We start from the raw sequence: 17,895 nt of genomic DNA on the forward strand, positions 1-17,895 counted from the left end.
GCCAGTCGGTCATACTCTTTTCATTTGAGATTCTCAGCAGACCTCATAACACTGCTCAATCAGCATGTATTCTTGAAAACCAGGCCTGACCCAAATTCCATGTTAAAACAACATACGGTCTAGTGTATTACGTATACAAATGTGCGTATATATGCCTTAAACATGGACGTGAATATATATTGTCTATTGTATACATCTTCTCTATGTCAGATGAATACACTAACTATATACTTAATGCATTATCCCTGATACCCTGTAAATGTTAAGAAGTTACTGGAAATCTGTTCAAAATGAAATGCTCTGCATCCACATGCTTCCCTAAGAGCAAATACATAGATATTGAGTGCTTTTAGCTCCGGTCATGTGCGTGCACCAGGAGTGGCCAATGTGTGGGTTCACGGATTTATTTTGCCTGATATTTTGATTTGTGTATGCTGGGCAGTTCAAAAGCATTTGAGCCAATATTTTTCAATGGGCAGCTTTCACTTAAAAATTCAAAATGCTAGCCCTCTCTTGAAAAAGACAGAATAAAGTGAAACGAAATCAACAGCTCTGCATGGCACCCGACTGGCTGGAACTGAGCGAGTGTCTCCGTTTCAACACTCAGGCCCCTGGGCCCTAACAAAACTTCACCCCTGAGCAGATTGTCAGCTCTTTATCATCCTGCTTGCTCTGTGTTCATGCCCCCTCATGGGTAGGGAAATGTCAGGTAGCCTGCAGGGATGGGATTTAGAAGGAAAAAAGTAGGGCCAACACAGTGCTCTATAAAGTCAGTAATATGTCTAAGGGTTTAACATGCAAACAAAATAACGCTAAATGATCCGTCCACCTACTTGTGCTACGTGCCTCTCTCTTGTTGGCCTCAGGTTTTGCGACCTCTGCTCAATGCTCGTCCACCTGGACCTGGGACAGCAGACCAGGCACCAGAGAAGGTTAACGTCCGGCCCTCCTCCTTCAGGCGTTAATGATAAAGAGGTGTGGAAGAATTGGAGAATAAGATCAGACAGTAAATTATTATAATTGCAGGAGAAGTTCAATTCCTAAAATCTATGCTAGCTGGTACTAAAATCTACCGAAATTGTCTGAAGCTTCTTGAAATTTCAAAGTGATCCAATTTCTATTAGAGATAAACAATGACATTGAAGAAATCCCCCCCCAAACAAAAGAATTCATGTGAAGATCAGAAGGGCCTTGGTGGTTAAGCTGAGTCCTGCACAGCCCCTGAAATTATTAGTTATTAAATCAGGAGGCTCTAGAATTTCTTAAGTGTTCATATCACAGCAAAGGCTAAAGGCAATTATAAATAAAGGGTATGGAGGAAGCTCTTGGGCATGATGGCCGTGTTTATGGTATAGGTGGGGGTGATGGTTTCAGGGTACATTCCTCTCTGCAAACCCAGCCAGCTGTATGTATTCCGTACACACAGCCTTCTGTACGTTCATCGTACCTCAACAAAGTGGGCTTAAAAAAACAAACAATGACTTGGGGGGTGCACCTGGGTGGCTCAGTCGCTCAAGCATCTGCCTTCGGCTCAGGTCATGATCTCAGGGTCCTGGGATGGAGCCCTGCATTGGGCTCCCTGCTCAGCGGGAAGCATGCTTCTCCCTCTCCCTCTGCCACTCTCTTGCACTCTCAAATAAATAAATAAAATCTTTAGGGTCACCTGGGTGGCTCAGTTGGTTAAAATGACTGTCTTCGGCTCAGGTCATGGTCCTGGAGTCCCGGGATCGAGTCCCACATCGGGCTCCCTGCTCCGCGGGGAGTCTGCTTCTTCCTCCAACCCTCCCCGCTCTCATGTGTTCTCTCTCTCTCTCTCAAATAAATAAATAAAACCTTTTTAAAAAATAAATAAAATCTTTTAAAAAAATAAAAAATAAATAAAAATTTAAAAACCCAATGACTTGGACATTCAGCGGTTCCTAAGTATATTTATTGTCAAAGGCTGTCGGAGAGAGAATGCCATTCCTCCCTAGAGAAAGGGGGTGTCTGGTGACAACCGCCAAGGTCACTGGTAGGTGGTAGGTGACAGCACGGGAGGTGATGTCCTCTTAGATTTGTAGCTACACAGGTTTCCAGGGAACAACCTACAGCCCAGTAAAACCTCACTGGGCCTTGGAAATGCCAAAGGTTGTTGGGTAGCTGTGGAAGAGCATTTGTAAACCCTCCGCGTCCCCACCAAAAACCCTTCTGACTCTCCCATCCCTTCCTTTGATTGCTGTTATTTAAAAAGGAGAAAGACAAATGGCCAACCACGTAAATCACGGGGCGCTGAAAAGGTCACACTAACAGAGCTGGTAACCGACTTTTAGAGCACGTTTGAAGGATTTAAAAGCTCATTACTGTGTCCAGGATTGTAAAGAGCAAATGGTAACAGGACTTGCAAGAAGCACAGAAAGCAGAGGAGCTGACCATGTTCCCGATATCTGAAAAGCATTTGATGCTAACAGTGGGGAGCCCAAACGCCGTAGCTTCGGGCGGGGGACTGTGGACACCCCCGGGGAGGAGCCCCTCACCCCCACCCAGAGCGTGGCTCCGGGAGTAGCCAGTGGTCACGGGAACCCGCCTCGTCTTGCAGCAGCCTGCGTGCCCACCTACGAGCGGGAAGGGTTTTGTGTTGAAGAAAACACCGAAGCGCATCGTATCCCAGGTTTTCATGAGCTATTTCTAGAACTTTCTCCTTCCTGCCACAGACAGGAATAAATTCAAATTACTTCATTTGATGAGATTTCCGACTCTTGTTCACCACGACCTGTTCCATGTCTGCTTGCTTCCCACCCCCCCCTCCAAATTCCTCGTTCAAACATTTCTTCCGGCTTTACTGAAGTAGAATTGACAAGTCAAAGTGTGAATGTTTAAGGTATGCGGCGTGATGATTTGATACACACACACACACACACACGTTGTGAAATGATTACCACAATCGAGTTAACACATCCAAGACCTCATGCAGTTAGTGTGCGTGTGCTCTGCTGGCCAAACGCAAACACACAATGCAGTATCGTTAGGTGTAGGCATCATGCTGCCCATTGGTTCCCAGAACTTACTCATCTCATAACTGAAAATTCGTACCTTTACCAACATTTCAAGGCATTTTCACTACATCTTACTCTTTCTCTTTCTCTTTTTTTTTAAGTACTCTCTACCCACAATGTGGGTAGACCAAGACCAAGAGTTGCATGTCTGTACTGACTGAGCCAGTCATGGGATCCCAAACACAACCCATTTTAGTCACAGGATCAGAACTAGCTTCGGAAATCTTTTTTTTTTATAAGATTTTATTTATTTATTTGAGAGAGAGAGAGAGAGCATGCGAGCACGCACAAGAGAGAGCACAAGTGGGGGGTGGAGAGGCAGAAGGAGAGGGAGAAGCAGGCTTCCTGCGGAGCAGGGAGCCTGACGTGGGGCTCAATCCCAGGACCCCGAGATCATGACCTGAGCCGAAGGCAGACGCTTTATACCGAATGAGCCACCCAGGCGCCCTAGCTTTGAAAATCTTAAGGCTCTTTTTATGCAAAATAAATGAAATCCTTATTCTAAGATGCTGTGTTTGATTGCGTTTACTATTAAAAAGGATGGTTAGAATCCACAGCTGTCTTGTTGTACACAGCCTGAGAAATTATCCTCTCAGAACAAAATTAAGAATCCCTTCATTTGAAAAGCTATGATATAGGAAAACCTGAATTTGCAAGAGCAAAAAACCAAACCAAAAACAAAAAAACAAAAACTTCAAATTAATCTAACTGTAACAGAATTCAGAATTCAATTTACAAAATGTCATTTATCTATAATTTTTCCAGGGTCACTATCTAGGACTATTTCATGAGATACTGTTGAACACATAAGCAGGAACTAAAATTAAAAAAAAAAAAAATTCCTATAGGGTCCAGGCAGGTAACAGGAATCCATGAAGTAGATCTGGGATCAGTATTAGAGAATGCCATCCTCTGTGGCCAGTGGGAGTGAACCCCACCCAGATCACTGATCAGATGGACCCAATTGTTGCCAAATGAGAACATGGACACAATACGGGTGAATTTTCAGATTTTTCAAGAAAAACAAGAAATTGAGAATCTCCTAATTTCTCATGATCGGTAAAAAAGAAAATCAAACAATTTTTAAAGCAAATAATGCAGGTCTTGAGCTATATTTGCCTCAAGAATCATCATTTTGTAACCCGATTGGGCCTTTCTGATTCCACCAGAATTCCAACTTTTGATATGAGTTCCGCTGTCCGAAATGCCATCATCCACTCTTACTCTTGTTTGCCTGCTCAATTCCCACTCAAGTTCACCATTGGATTCAGATGCTCCTCCTTTGTGTATCTTCCCTAGCTCTCTGGTCTCAATTCTTCTATGTCCCATTACACTTTGTTCCCATGTTTACAGGGAAGTTTTTCAGATGGTCTTACGTATCTCCTAATACAGTGGGAGCTATTCAAGATCATAAATCATATCTTCATTACCTGTGTATCCCTAGCATCTAGGCAGAAACAGATCCTATGCTCGTTGGATGGGTGGGTGGGTGGGTGGACGGGTAGATGAGTGTGTGCGTGGGTGGGTGGGTGTGTCAGTGGACGGGTGGATGGGTGGATGGATGGGTGGGTGGATGGGTGGGTGGGTGGATGAGTGGATGGGTAGATAGATGAGTGGGTGGGTGGATGGATGGGTAAATGAGTGTGTGGGTGGGTGGGTGGCTGGGTGGATGAGTGGATGAGTGGATGTGTGGATGGATGGGTGGATGGGTGGATGGATGGATAAAGTGATTACCCGGTACTACACAGAAATGCAAGTCAATGGCCTCTCTTAGGTCAAATTTTCCCAAACTTCTGTTATTCATGTGGTACTTCCACAATTTCTGCCATGTCCACATTCTAGAAATTATGATTTTTATGGGACACTGCAAAGAACAGAGCGTAGCATGGTACTGTAAATTTAGAAAGTGAGGAACTCTGTTGGTGATTCCTGTGACCCAATCTCCCCCCTTCCATCTGCTGTGATAGAAGGGCAATGTTTACCTGTTGAAGTTTTACATTCATGGGCACATCTGCCCACATACCTATAATTCCAGCACTCATTTCCCCTAGTCATTGATTTCATGTTGCACTTCCACTAATTTCAGACACATATTCAAATAAATATTAAATAATAAAACACAAGTGTGTCCCTATACCACCAAAACTCACATTATAAACCTCCAGTGGCACATGAGCCATGCTTAGGGAAACAATGATTTAAGTGATTTGTTCTTGAAAGCACACCATTTGACACATCACTTGGATGATCCATCCATCATTCTGAAGATGCCATTGACTGGAGGATATCTTCTTTATGGACAATTAAGCAGAAACCCCAGGAATACAGCATTTCCTCCTTGGTGAGCATCATGAAGATCACTCAAACAGATGGTGTGACACACAATTCTTATACCCTAAATACCAGCCACTAAGAGCCGATGCACAGCATTTTATTTTAACAAGACTGCAGCTTGCATAATCCTCTTTTATTCCTTTACAAATGGAATTAGTTATTGATTCTCCCTTTTATCACAGAGAAGTACAATCCAAAATCACAGTAATCATTTTTAATATATGGACACCCATGCCTAATGGCCCCTGGGCATCCTTGTCGAAGTAGGTCACCAGTACTGCCTACCACAAAGAAGCCGGTTGCCCCACTAAATGCTAGAGTAGACAGGCAGGCTGGGTGACGTCAAGGCCCAGAATAGCCTGTGGAACACACAGGGATAGAGCTTTCTCCGGGAAAGTGGTTCTGGTTCTTTGTCTGATTTCATGCATTGAAATCCTGTGTGCCCATCTGAGAGCCACTTCCTTTGTCCAGCAAGAACAGGTGTCACTGTTCCAAAAGGAGGCAAAGGAAACTCACCCAGGAAACACAGACCTCAGATTTTGTAGTGTCTACCCCACTCCATACCTAAATCCCAAGTTGGCTGCTTGGTAGTACAGTCTCAGTTACTTTGTGTCTTTTTATCTTCCTTTATCTTAATAATAATTATGATGAAAATAAAAGCAAAATACCATCATTGATACAACCGATTACATTTTTTTTAAAGGTTTTATTTATTTATTTATTTATTAAAGATTTTTATTTATTTATTGAGAGAGAGAGAGAGAATGGTAGAGAGAGAGCATGAGAGGGAAGGAGGTCAGAGGGACAGGCAGACTCCCTGCTGAGCAGGGAGCCCGATGCGGGACTTGATCCCGGGACTCCAGGATCATGACCTGAGCTGAAGGCAGTCGCTTAACCAACTGAGCCACCCAGGCACCCCAACCGATTACATTTTAAGGTGAGTTCATTTAATCATCGTGGTTATTCCTAAACCTCCACCATTTGTGCACTGTATTCAAGACCTTCTCCATACCTGGCACCACCTTTAATATTACTCCCTTAATGCTTCTTAAGAATTCCCTTTAAATTGACTTTGTTCTTTTTTATTTAATCAAATGCTAAAGCACCTACCAATGAAGGTATATACTGAAACAACTACCCAAGTATTATTTTTTAAAAAGGATCTCAGCATCCTCTAAAACCATTTTCACCTCACTTTAGAGAACATTAAATTACCTCATTTGACTACCAGAGAGTCTTTTGAGGAGTGTGTTAGCTATTAAATTATTTCCTTTCATTGCCAAACTCACCCTTTATCATCTGCATTGCAAAAGTGGATATGGGTCCTTTAGACACGTTTCTACTGCTAGCAGGCATAGCCAAAAGCTTTGTCTAGTGGGACTGGAGAAGCATTATAGGGGGAATGCGCTCTGCTTCTTGATGTAAACAGGTGCCCTTCTGCACCCCGCCCGTAGGAGTCACTGGGCACAGGGAGAGCTGAGGCAAACAGGAAGTGTGTTGGAACTCACAGTCTTTTGTCTCTGACCCTGGAGTCTCGTGTCTTCTGAAGGCAATCCTGAAACTGTGGATGATAAATTGCTATAGGGTAAGCAGACTGGAACTTCAGCCCCTTTGTGATTCTTGACAGTGGGACGGAGAGAGCCCAGTCAGGGGAATGTTTACACAGGAAGACCTTTCGGGGCCTTGCTGGCCAAGAGCGGGTGAAGGCCAGCGTGAACTTGTGACGACCATATGGCTGCATTCTGCTGGGTCTTTAACCTTTCAACAGGCCTATCCCATAATTACTTTTTCATCCCTCACTTCGGTGTTCCAGTGGATTTCTCTTCCTTAGGTAGAAGAAAGAAACTTTTCAAGGATTTTCTCTCCTCTCCAATCCACATCCTGCCAAATTTCATTTGTTTCCAGGACTTTCTTAAAATCTTCTCCCAATTAACATTCCCCATGCTTCCCCAGTGGTGACAGGATATAGTCCACCCTCCTTGCCTTGGCTGACGTGACCGTCCCAATCTGGCCCCTACACCCTCCCCACACCCCCTCCTGACCTGCCCCCTATAACCTGTGTGCTCCTGCCAGGGAGGCAAGGTTTTATTAAAGCTGTTCCTTGGGGCACCTGGGTGGCTCAGTCGGTGAAGTGTCTGCCTTCGGCTCAGGTCATGATCCCGGGGTCCTGGGATGGAGCCCCACGTCGGGCTCCCTGCTCTGCTGGAAGCCTGCTTCTCCCTCTCCCTCTACGCTTCCCCCTCGCTCGTGCTCTCTCTCAAATAAATACAATCTTTAAAAATAAGTAAACCTGTTCCTTCTGTAGGAGACCCTTTTTTCACTAACTAACCACTTCACTTTCATAGAACCATTAAGACCAAATTCAACCTGTCCCCCAAGTCATCAAAATAGAGTTTAGTGACAACCAATTCTAGGTTTACGTTTCTTCCACATCTGACTTCTCAAAGAAGATTCAGGGAACTTAGAGTCAATGCCTTTGTGTCCGAATTTCCCAAATCAGTGGCTAAGCTTGGAAACAGCTTCACATCTTCAACTTGTTTCTCTGGAACAAAACGCCTTGCAGAGGGGATCTCATGCTCTGTGACTCCCTGCTAATGACTCCACTTTCTTCAGCCCTGGACCACTCTGCAGAGGAGTGGGTGCCCGAGCCAGCCCCTTGGCAGTCCTCCCTGCCGGCGCCCGGCCTGGGCCATAGGCTGGGAGCCCAAGCAGGGCAAGAGCTCTTCCCTAGGAAGCTCTAAACTGAAACTGGTAATAAAATGTCTTTTTTCCCTCTTATTACAAGTCTGTACGAATAGGAGCCTCACTGTGCATTTGGCCTCAATGTCTTCCTTGCAGAAGAGTTAGTTCGTCTGGGGAAATAAAACTGCAGCACAAAAGAGAAAGAGAAAGAACCTTGACGTGGGTCATTTTCTTCTAACTGTCACCACGAGGACCCCCATCTTCCCCTTGTCTGACAGTGGATAAACTCCTCCTCGCCCATCTGTTTTGGGAGGTGAGTCAGACCGACCTTGCCGCTTATTACGAGGAAACTGGATTAATTCACTTTTCCTTCTAATCCTGAAGGCTACTCCAACGCCCTGCTCTCCCCTATCGAGGAGAAGACACATTGTGAGGAATAAACGTTGGCACTACAAAGGGCGAAGATTTTGCTTCAAGTCAACTGATTTCCTCTTGCACACGTCCCGTACTGGAAGCAATGTCAAATGCATTTCCTTTATCCCCTGTTTGTCCCTATTCCTATAATCATTACAGCCTGATCTTTAGAGTTAAATCTGGAAACTACAGGACCCATTAGACTTGACTTTCTGAAATAACTCTAACTCTGTTAGGGATTCATGTTTTATTCAGACTAGAAATGTGGGGCCTATTGATTTAACTCTAAAAATCACACTCTTCGATTAGAGTAGCTGTTCACTTTCCTGCGGGTTTGGGGGCTCTGTGTGGTCTAACAAGCGCTGGTCACTAAAGTTCCATAGAGTAGTACAATAGTGCAAATCACTGATTTTTTTTTTTTTTTTAGTGGACCAGTGAACAATGCATAGCACAAGTAGATTCCTATTGACCCAAACAAAAAGAGATGTCTTCTCTAGCAGGGAGAGGCCTGGGTAGTCTTTGTCCATGCGTTTCTTTTCAGTAAAATGCAATTGCTCTATGAAGAGAATGACTCTCATGTGTTGGGGTGGTCCAAGAGGAAAGTGTTTGCTCTTGCCCAGTCTTTTCTAGGGAATCAAATTCTCAAAATCTCTGAGATTAACCTCAGCATTCATGGGTACCACATCCTTCAGCCTTCAGGGGAAAAACGCTATGTACCGCCCATCACAGCCATGCCACAAAGATCACAGCCTAACTCCAATAAGAAATCCTTGAGATCCACTAAGTCTTTCCTAAGTGTTATAGAAGAGATCATGGCCCGCACCACATACCCAACAGAGCACATATCGCAGAGTAAGGTAAATCCGAAATCAAGATCCATTTCCATTCGACATGAAGCTGCTCTGAGCTTTCATCTGCTTGTCCAGAAATTCAAGACTATATATTACTCATTATAAAGAGTTAGTGTGGCTTTCACATGAAACAACCCCCCTACCAAGTGTCAAAACACCTGGAAGATATTCAGTCACTTTGAGTCGCCCTTCTGTCCTGCTTCAGAATTAAGAGAGTGGGGTGAAGGAAGAGCACTCGGAAAGGGGGGAATGGAATTGGACATTTTTAAACAAATAATTCTTAGTAAAAAAAATTTTCACCTGGATTCACTAATTTTCTGAATATATGATGTGCACCTAGATCTTGGCCACAGGCAACAGGGAAGGTGTTGGGCGAGGCCCTGTTCAACCGCAGGCTGATGACTCGATGGCGCACAGTTGTAACGGTCTCTCTTCACAAGCACAGGATAGCATATATTTATTTATTTGGGGAAATAAATCCCTCTTGCATTCTATAGATGGCTAGGGGCCATAAGAATTTTTTCTGCATGAGACAGTTGGGCCAGATACTGCCACCACTTTTTGGCAGAAGAGTAAAGTGAAGTCAGAGATGCTAAGCGGTTGGCTAACGGCAGGTGGGTGGCACCTATAGGGCAAAGCGGGAGGCGAAGCCCCTTCTGCTGACACCCTGATCTATTGGTTTTTTTCTACTATCCATCCCTTTATAAAGAAAAGAAATCCGTATGAGAAGAATGTGCAATCATAGTGATGATTATGAACAGTTATTAGTGGCTTACCATATGCCACTCTGTAATAGGTATTTTTAACACACTATTGCAATGGTTAATTTCATGTGTCAACCTGACTGGGCTAAGGGACGCCCAGACAGCTGGTCAAATATTATTTTTGGGTGTGTCTGTGAGGGCGGTTCTGGATGAGATTAGCATTTGAATTGGTAGCATTTCCTGGGCCTCTGGCTTGCACAGGGCAGATCACAGAACGTCTCAGCCTCCACAATTTTATGAATCCATCTCTCATAATAAATCTCTTTCCCTCTACCTGCATCTAGCCTGTTGGTTCTGTTTGTCCGGAGAAGCCTAATGTAACTGTTTTGTTTAGGGTGTCACAAATTTCTGGTACGGACCCGATAGGCTAGACCACAGTTCCTTCTGCCCTGGGAGAGGCTACAGTAAAAGAACAGAGAACTGTGGCTAGCGAATCGGCAGCTTCTTTTCTTTTCTTTTTTTAAGATTTCATTTATTGATTTGACAGAGAGAGACACAGAGAGAGAGGGAACACAAGCAGGCTTCCCGCCCAGCAGGGAGCCCGATGCGGGGCTCGATCCCAGGACCCCGGGATCGTGACCTGAGCCGAAGGCAGACGCCCAACGACTGAGCCACCAAGGCGCCCCTAGCGAATCTGCAGTTTCTCACAGCACTGTGATGCCCAGCCCGCAAGGCTGTCGATGGGGAGTACGGGAAACGCAGACCCCGCGGCGGGGTCTCAGATAATGGATGTCTAGGATGTCTGTGCACAACTGTATTCAAAACAAATCGAGAGTGTAGCCCACATACTCACTGAACACCACACTCAAAGTATGTTAGGCCATATTTGAGTGATTTGCCATCCCGCGCTGGGTAACATGTCCCCTGGGAAATGGCAAGGTTGAAACCCTTGGTTAGCAAGAATGGTTTCTGGCCAGAGGAAGTGTTAGAAGTTGGCTTTATTCAGCAGAATGTGGGCTGGTGCTTTAATTTGAAAAAAAAAGGGGGGGTGGGGAGGTGCCTGGGTGGCTCAGTCATTAAGCGTCTGCCTTCGGCTCAGGTCATGGTCCCAGGGTCCTGGGATCGAGCCCCGCATCGGGCTCCCTGCTCGGCAGGAAGCCTGCTTCTCCCTCTCCCACTCCCCCTGCTTGTGTTCCCTCTCTCGCTGTGTGTGTCTCTCTCTCTCTGTCAAATAAATAAATAAAATCTTAAAAAAAAAAAGAAAAAAATAATCATGTAGGGACTGGACAATGGGGTTTTAGCAAAGGTCAGTAACATACAGACACTTGATTTGTCCGTATCCGGGAGAGGCAACCTTCCAGAAGGCTGAGGCACACCGTGAGGGGGGAGGAATTACGGATGGAGCGTGAGGTGCCCTCACCAGGGTGGCCCCAGCCCTAGCAGTCTAGCCACTTCCCTGGCAAATCCAAACAGCAGTTTAGGAAATGCAATTAGAAACGAAGGAATCAAGGCTATGGATGGAAATGATCATCTTTGCTGTCTGCTTTTCCCACTTGGCAATAACTAGAAGAAAGGATCCCTTCCCTGTTTAATGGCTGAGCTGTGTAAATTCGAAAATTCCTCTTGCTTTATCATTTCCTGAGGTTCTCAGCTCAGCTATGATTTGTATTTCCTCCAGCTCCTAAAGCCAGAACTACCGTCTGAGCATCCGTATGATCGAAGTGATATGCATCAATAAAAAGCCACTAAGTCACTAAGTTCCCTGCATATTTGAGGAGCAGTAAGAGAGAGGCATCCTTTCTCATCTCTGCCTCGGGCAATGCAAATGCTTTTTGAGGAAGAAAGGTTTCAGGGTCTTCCCTGCTGGATCTTGTGTGTGCCTTAATTCAGAATCTAAGCCAATATATATTCAGCTGTTTGCAGTGCTTTAGAAAGAAAAGGACACATGCCCAGTTCTGACACACAGTAACTCAAAACTGTCAGATCTTAACTTAAAACAAGTTATTTTGTGGACAATTCAAGAGCAAGAAAGTAAAATGAAGAAAGAAGCCACACCACTATTCACTCTGGGCTGTGCTCAGCAGAAGGCCGGGGTGCCTCCTCGTGGGACGGGGGAGATGAAGACAGCAGGTGCCGGAGCCCCTTGCCATCCGGGTCGCCTGGGGCACACTCCCCACCTTCTGTGTGCACCGGTTTCCCAAGCCAGGAAAATAGGATTCCCAATAGTTTTCTCCCCTCGGTGTCGCTGGAAGACTGAATGAGTTAGAATATACAGAGCATGGAGAATACCGCCGGGGACGTTAGCACACACACAGTGCCCGGTGGGCACACACCATCGCTAACACCGCTACATACAGAGGTGGTCCCTGTGGCTGACTGTGCCCAGCCCATCACCCGATCACATTCCCCCGTAGTGAGAACCGAGCCAAGAACAGAACGGAAGTCAGCCCAACTCCAAAGCCCTGCTCTCACCTCAGGACTAGGTGCATCATTTGCTGGGATAAATATGCTTCCCTAATGGGGTCACGCTGGACCCCTCATCTGACATAGATCCCAACGTCCTGGATTTTGAGTTGATGCTCTGGAAGGGTGAGTTTTCAGCTCTTGGGAAGGGGTAAGTGTATTTTGCATAGAGGAAAAGCATAAGTAATCTGGGGCCAGAGGGTAGACTGTGGTTACTTTAAAATACATCCACAAATCTTCAACACGTCTCTCTCAAACAGGTGGAGAATGATTCCCTCTCACTGAGGGTAGGCTGGATTTAGTGAGTAGCTTGTCTTGAATACAGTACGTCAGAACTGACAGTGTGTGTCCTTGAAATTAAGGCACGGAAGTCTCCATGTCCGTCTCTGTCTCTGCCTGTCTCTCTCAGATCGCTCACTCTGGGGAAATCCAGCTGTCATGTCACAAGAGCATTTAATTGGCCCTTATGAAGAGGTCCATGTGATAGGGTAAATTCTCCTGAGCAGCTGAGCCATTCCCAGATTCCTGACCCACTGGAAGTCTGTTTTAATACATGCATATTTTTCTGAGCAGCTAAGTTGTGGGTGATGCATTACGCAGTTAGACATTCCATAAGTCTTTGGTGGTGTAAAGCATTTCTCCAGTAGTTAGCAAATGGAGACCTGGAGATCTGCCATGGTGCCTCCTCACAGTAGGACTTTTAGCAACACCTGCTGGCTGCATTCTTCCTGAAGGAAAGGGAACATTCACGGGCACTCCTCATGGGGAGCTCAGGCCACGTCCGTCATTCTTGGCCTGCCCAGAGTGCAGGCCCCTAATGGCTGTTTTCTGCTGAGCTCTCCTCCCAGTCCCATGTCTGGATATGCAAGCTAAGTCTGACCAGCAGGCATACCCCACCCGTGTCCACGGCACTACTGCTCCGCACCAGGGCCCGAGAGCAAGGGCTTCTTGCTGAAATGGTTGCGAACCAAGGCTTTCCTCCTGCTGGACTCGAAGCTACCGTGACATAAGCCCTGAAACTATGAGGGCCCCAGCGCAGGTGAAGCCCGACAGCAAATGAGGACAACACAGAGGAACCAGGAGTGAGACACAGAAAGAAACCAAGCCCCAAGAAAGCCCTCAATCCAGCTTCGCCGTAAACCTTACCAGCCCTTTTCGGCTCTGGGATCCAACCAATGTCCTTTTTTAATGTTAATAAAATTCCACCTGAGTTTTCCTCATTTGTACGAGAAAAAGCCTAATTAATGCTGGGAGCTGCGTGAGAGGTGCCGGATCCTGCCTCCCACACCTGTCTGCAGCTTCTCCACCTGAATCTTCAGGGAGGTCTCTGTCTCCGTTACTGTGGTTCAGAGTCCTCTCTAGCGGGTCCCGTTCCGAAAACACACCACTGTCATCTTGCCCTCACACACCCAGCCTCCAGGAGCTCGTTCCTAGGTGCGGTGCCTTAACCCATGTAATGCAGATGCTATTTCAAAGCCAGTGTCTTTCTCCCTTAAAAGCCGGCTTTCTGCACATTTCTAAGCAAAGAGCAGGGCCATTTTAATTTTCCGTGAGACAGCTCATCCATCAGAAGACATTGCCTTAAGCGCTCTCAAGCCAGACTCAAAAACAAAGGGCTTCCCTGGGGCAGGGAAGTCTTAAACACGTTAACATCTTTTTATTAGGTCTTTAGCATCCCATTATTGTCTAGTCCGGCAGAAACCAGAGGCCTGGACACAATTATCGCAGAGATAAGTTGATGGGCGCTATCTCTGGGCCAACATGGATTTATTTATATTTCTTTTTCAAGAAGGAAAAGAGCTAAGGGCTTGCTAATGATGTGTGGTGGGCCTCTGGGGTCCTGGGAGCTACAATTTATGCACAGTGTAATTACTAGCCCATAAAAGCAAAAACCCAGCACTTCATCAGAAAAAGAGGCATGAAAAGATTGCCCCTCTGGAAATACATTTCTCATCCTCCCTGGGAAGATCTTCAAAGAAACCTGGCAACGAAAAGAAATCATGCCTTTAACCTGATGTGGCTGAAAACAACAGTGTGTTACAAAAGGCAGCGAAGCTCATTACTTGCCCACTGACCCATCCGACGGGGGAGCAGTGGGGACGGTGCCTCTCACCATGTCCTCCACAATGGCTGATGTGCTTTTAACAGTGCTGGGCCAACAATAAAGTTTCCCTATTAATACCCATTGTCTACATCCCACTACCAAGGGCAGAAACCACACGCGTTCTACTTTGGTAGCCCCCAAGCTCCAAGAGCGTTACGCTACCCACGGTGGCGGTTCGGTGAATGTCTCTGGACTACACGCACTCCCTGGGGACCAGAGGGAACTTGGCTCACAGTATCTAACTACTGAGGTCCAAGCCCCCACCCACTGAAAACTCACGTGACCATAGAGGCTCCATATTTCTAGGATCACCTGCAGTGAAAAGGAATTCACAGGAGATGTTCCAGGAAACGTGTCAAGCATGAGACAGCTCATGAAGGTGCTCAGGCCACCACTGGATCTTCCTGCTTTCCTTCCTCCCTTCCTTTCTTCTTTCCTCCCTCCCTCCCTTCCCTGTGACGCAGTCCTAGAGCCTCTGAAGCTTCCGGTTGAGTGGGGTGAAAACCTATACACATATAAATACCTACAAATACATACGGCAAGTCAAACATTTGCGAGGTCCTTTTTACAAAGGTAGCCCTTCCTGGTTCCCCTCCAGAAGCGACTGCACGACTTACACATTTAACACGTGGCAATTCAATTACATGTGATAAGAATAAAAGAGAAAAATAAAATCTGTCCGGGACTCCGGCTATACCCCTTTAGACTTCTCCGCCCCCTTTGCCGCGCTGCTGCACTTCTCTACCCCCTTTGCCGCGCTGCCGCACTTCACTGCCCCCTTTGCCGCGCTGCTGCACTTCTCTACCCCCTTTGACCCATAAGGACCCAAGGAAATGAGCAAGAGCCAAAGGCAAGGAGAAAAAAGAAAATTCACTCTTGGGTCTTGAGTCTCAAAGAGCCCAAATCCTTGTGACTGAAATTTAATTTGAGGAATCTCAAAGGCTCATCTGATGATCGGCAAGTTTGCCCTACACACTCAGATGCAGAGCTACCCTGTGCATAGGTGGATTCTGCCAGACCATTATCATCTCCACCCTACACAAAGGATGTTGAGGCATCAGGAGTTAGCAGAACTTGTCAAAGTTTGAGGAGCTAGAAAGCCGTGAAGTCACATTTGAAACCATGCCTAAAAATCTAACCACGTCCCAGGGATGGCTAAGCACTTACATCCCTCAACTATTTCTCCGGTCATCTGATTCCCAGGGCCCTCAGCACCCCAAATGCTCTCTGGAAGAGTGCGTTCCAATTACCCGACAGCACTTTTATGAGCTGGAATGAGACAGAATTCTAGGACAGAGGGACAGACTGAGGTCTATCATTTTTGCCCACTTTTTAATAGAGACCAGTGTATATGAATTTCCCACTTTTCAATAAACCGTCCTATTAGAAGTGTGGTGAGAAACGCCCCAGGCCCCTCTGCCCCCCGGCTGGTGGGGGGCACTCAGGCTGACTGGAGGGCATGGGTGCTGTGTGATGGGGTCAGATGCTAGGCAGTCCCGGGTGATGTCGCCCACCAGGAAGGTGAGCCTCGCTCAAACTTGTCAGGAGAAGCAGGAATCGATTTTTCTGAAATTGTCCATTTGTGTATGTGGGCTACCAAAGTTTTCTCCCGTGGGAGGTATGGCTGCCTCAAATAAGAAGGAAATGTCTCCTCCCAGACCTGCTCTACTCTGGGGGAAAGCAACTTAAACTAAGCTTTCGTTCTCTCCTGAAGAGTCTGTGATTGAGCCAAGTGCAATTCATCACATAGACGAATTTATCTTTGTTTTTGGTTTGGGGTTTTATTTAATTAATTAATTAATTTTTTTTTTTACTTTTAACCCTTCAATGTGTATTTTTAAATTTTTTAAAGATTTTATTTGTTTATTTAGAGAGAGCAAGTAAGAATGAGCAAGGGGAGGAGCCAAGGGAGAGGGGAATCTCAAGCGGACTGTATGCTGAGTGTGGAGCCCAACGTGGGGCTCGATCTCACAACCCTGAGCTCACGACCTGAGCCAAAATCAAGAGTCCAATGCTTAACTGACTGAGCCACCCGGGCGCCCCAACGTTTTAACATACAAAACTCATGTTTCTGGATGGTAGACCTGGAGTGTGGCTAAATTTAGTTTTGTTTTTTTTTTCCTAAGTCTAAAGGGTGAATTCATTTAAAGAAAAACAAGTAAGTATACAAAGGCACAACGCTGTGTGCCGTTGGCCAAACCGTGAAGGTGGCGTGAACACACATCAGGAAATACTGTCCCTGGGAGCGTTATTTCTGCTCACGAGCAAGGTATTGATATCGCAGAGGGTGGGAAGGCTCCCTCTGGAACCCGGCAGGGTCCCTGCTGTCAGTCACCCCCTCCTCAGCGTGCTCATCTGGGACAGAAGGAGGGACAATGAAAGGGAGTGAAGGTTGGACGTGTAGATAAGCAGAGACGGACAGCCACAGCTTGATGTGCAGCAGGGAGGCTCGGGCTTGGAGGGCCAGAGGGAGGGGAAGGCAGGGAACAGGCGAGCATAACCTTCGGTGTGGACCGTCTGTGCTTCCCGAAAATTCCTTCCGAGCTTGTCTCCGGTTCCTTGCCTGGCCCTGCCTTGCACTTTTGCTATCTCTGCTTCTTCTCCACGGCACCCTGTTAACAGCGTCCCTTTGTCGTCTGAAGAAATCTCCCCCCAGCTTGGGCTGGATTAAAATTTAATAAAACATCAGGTTGCCACAGGACTAACAAGCAACTGACAGCTGTTTAATTAAAACTTAAAACTTGATTAGATGGCACCACAGAGGGAAAACACTCCAGAGGGAAAGCATAAAACTGTTAAAAATCAAGACTGAAGGAAAGACGTTATTTAAAGACATTGTGGAAACTATAAGTCAGCTGGTGCTTTGTGGGATCTGATGGCCGCTCTTGGGTTGACTTCCCAGCCCCCAAACAGGCCCCATGTCTGCCTGCCCCCCGGGGCTGCCCTTGGAGCTCCGTCAAGGTAAAGAAGGGGCCGACGCTAATTCTGTGTGCCAAAGTGCAGGAAAGGGCCCCAAACCCAGGGGGTGCCTCAAGACAAAACACAGAACAGCACAGCGACCACTCATCTCTCGTGGACTCCCGTCTGAGGTTGAGGGTCCGGCGCACGGGGGGGTGGAGGGGCAGGGCAAAGCACACTGTTCCCTTCCTCAGCCCTGGACCTTCCACAGTGAGCCAAGACCCAGCATTGAAAATGCATCAGAGAAGAGTATAAAGAGTTAAGACCCATTTGAGGAATATCCTACTGTTTAAAAAAGAAAAAGAGAAGAACACTGTCCTTGAGGGAAAGTACAATGGAGAATTTTGATCCCT

At 46.3% G+C, this 17,895-nt stretch overlaps 1 long non-coding RNA gene across 1 annotated transcript in view; it reads right to left on the reverse strand.

Moving 5' to 3' along the window:
- Positions 1-833: 833 nt before the first annotated feature.
- LOC113912275 overlaps positions 834-17,895 on the reverse strand; it is a 75,489-nt gene continuing 58,427 nt past the window's right edge. The window contains exon 4 of the long non-coding RNA XR_003516780.1: positions 834-952. This is a non-coding gene — a long non-coding RNA (uncharacterized LOC113912275). The remainder of the gene's footprint in view (positions 953-17,895) is intronic.

Source organism: Zalophus californianus, chromosome 14 (assembly GCF_009762305.2).
Source record: "Zalophus californianus isolate mZalCal1 chromosome 14, mZalCal1.pri.v2, whole genome shotgun sequence".
Taxonomy (NCBI): Eukaryota; Metazoa; Chordata; class Mammalia; order Carnivora; family Otariidae; genus Zalophus; species Zalophus californianus.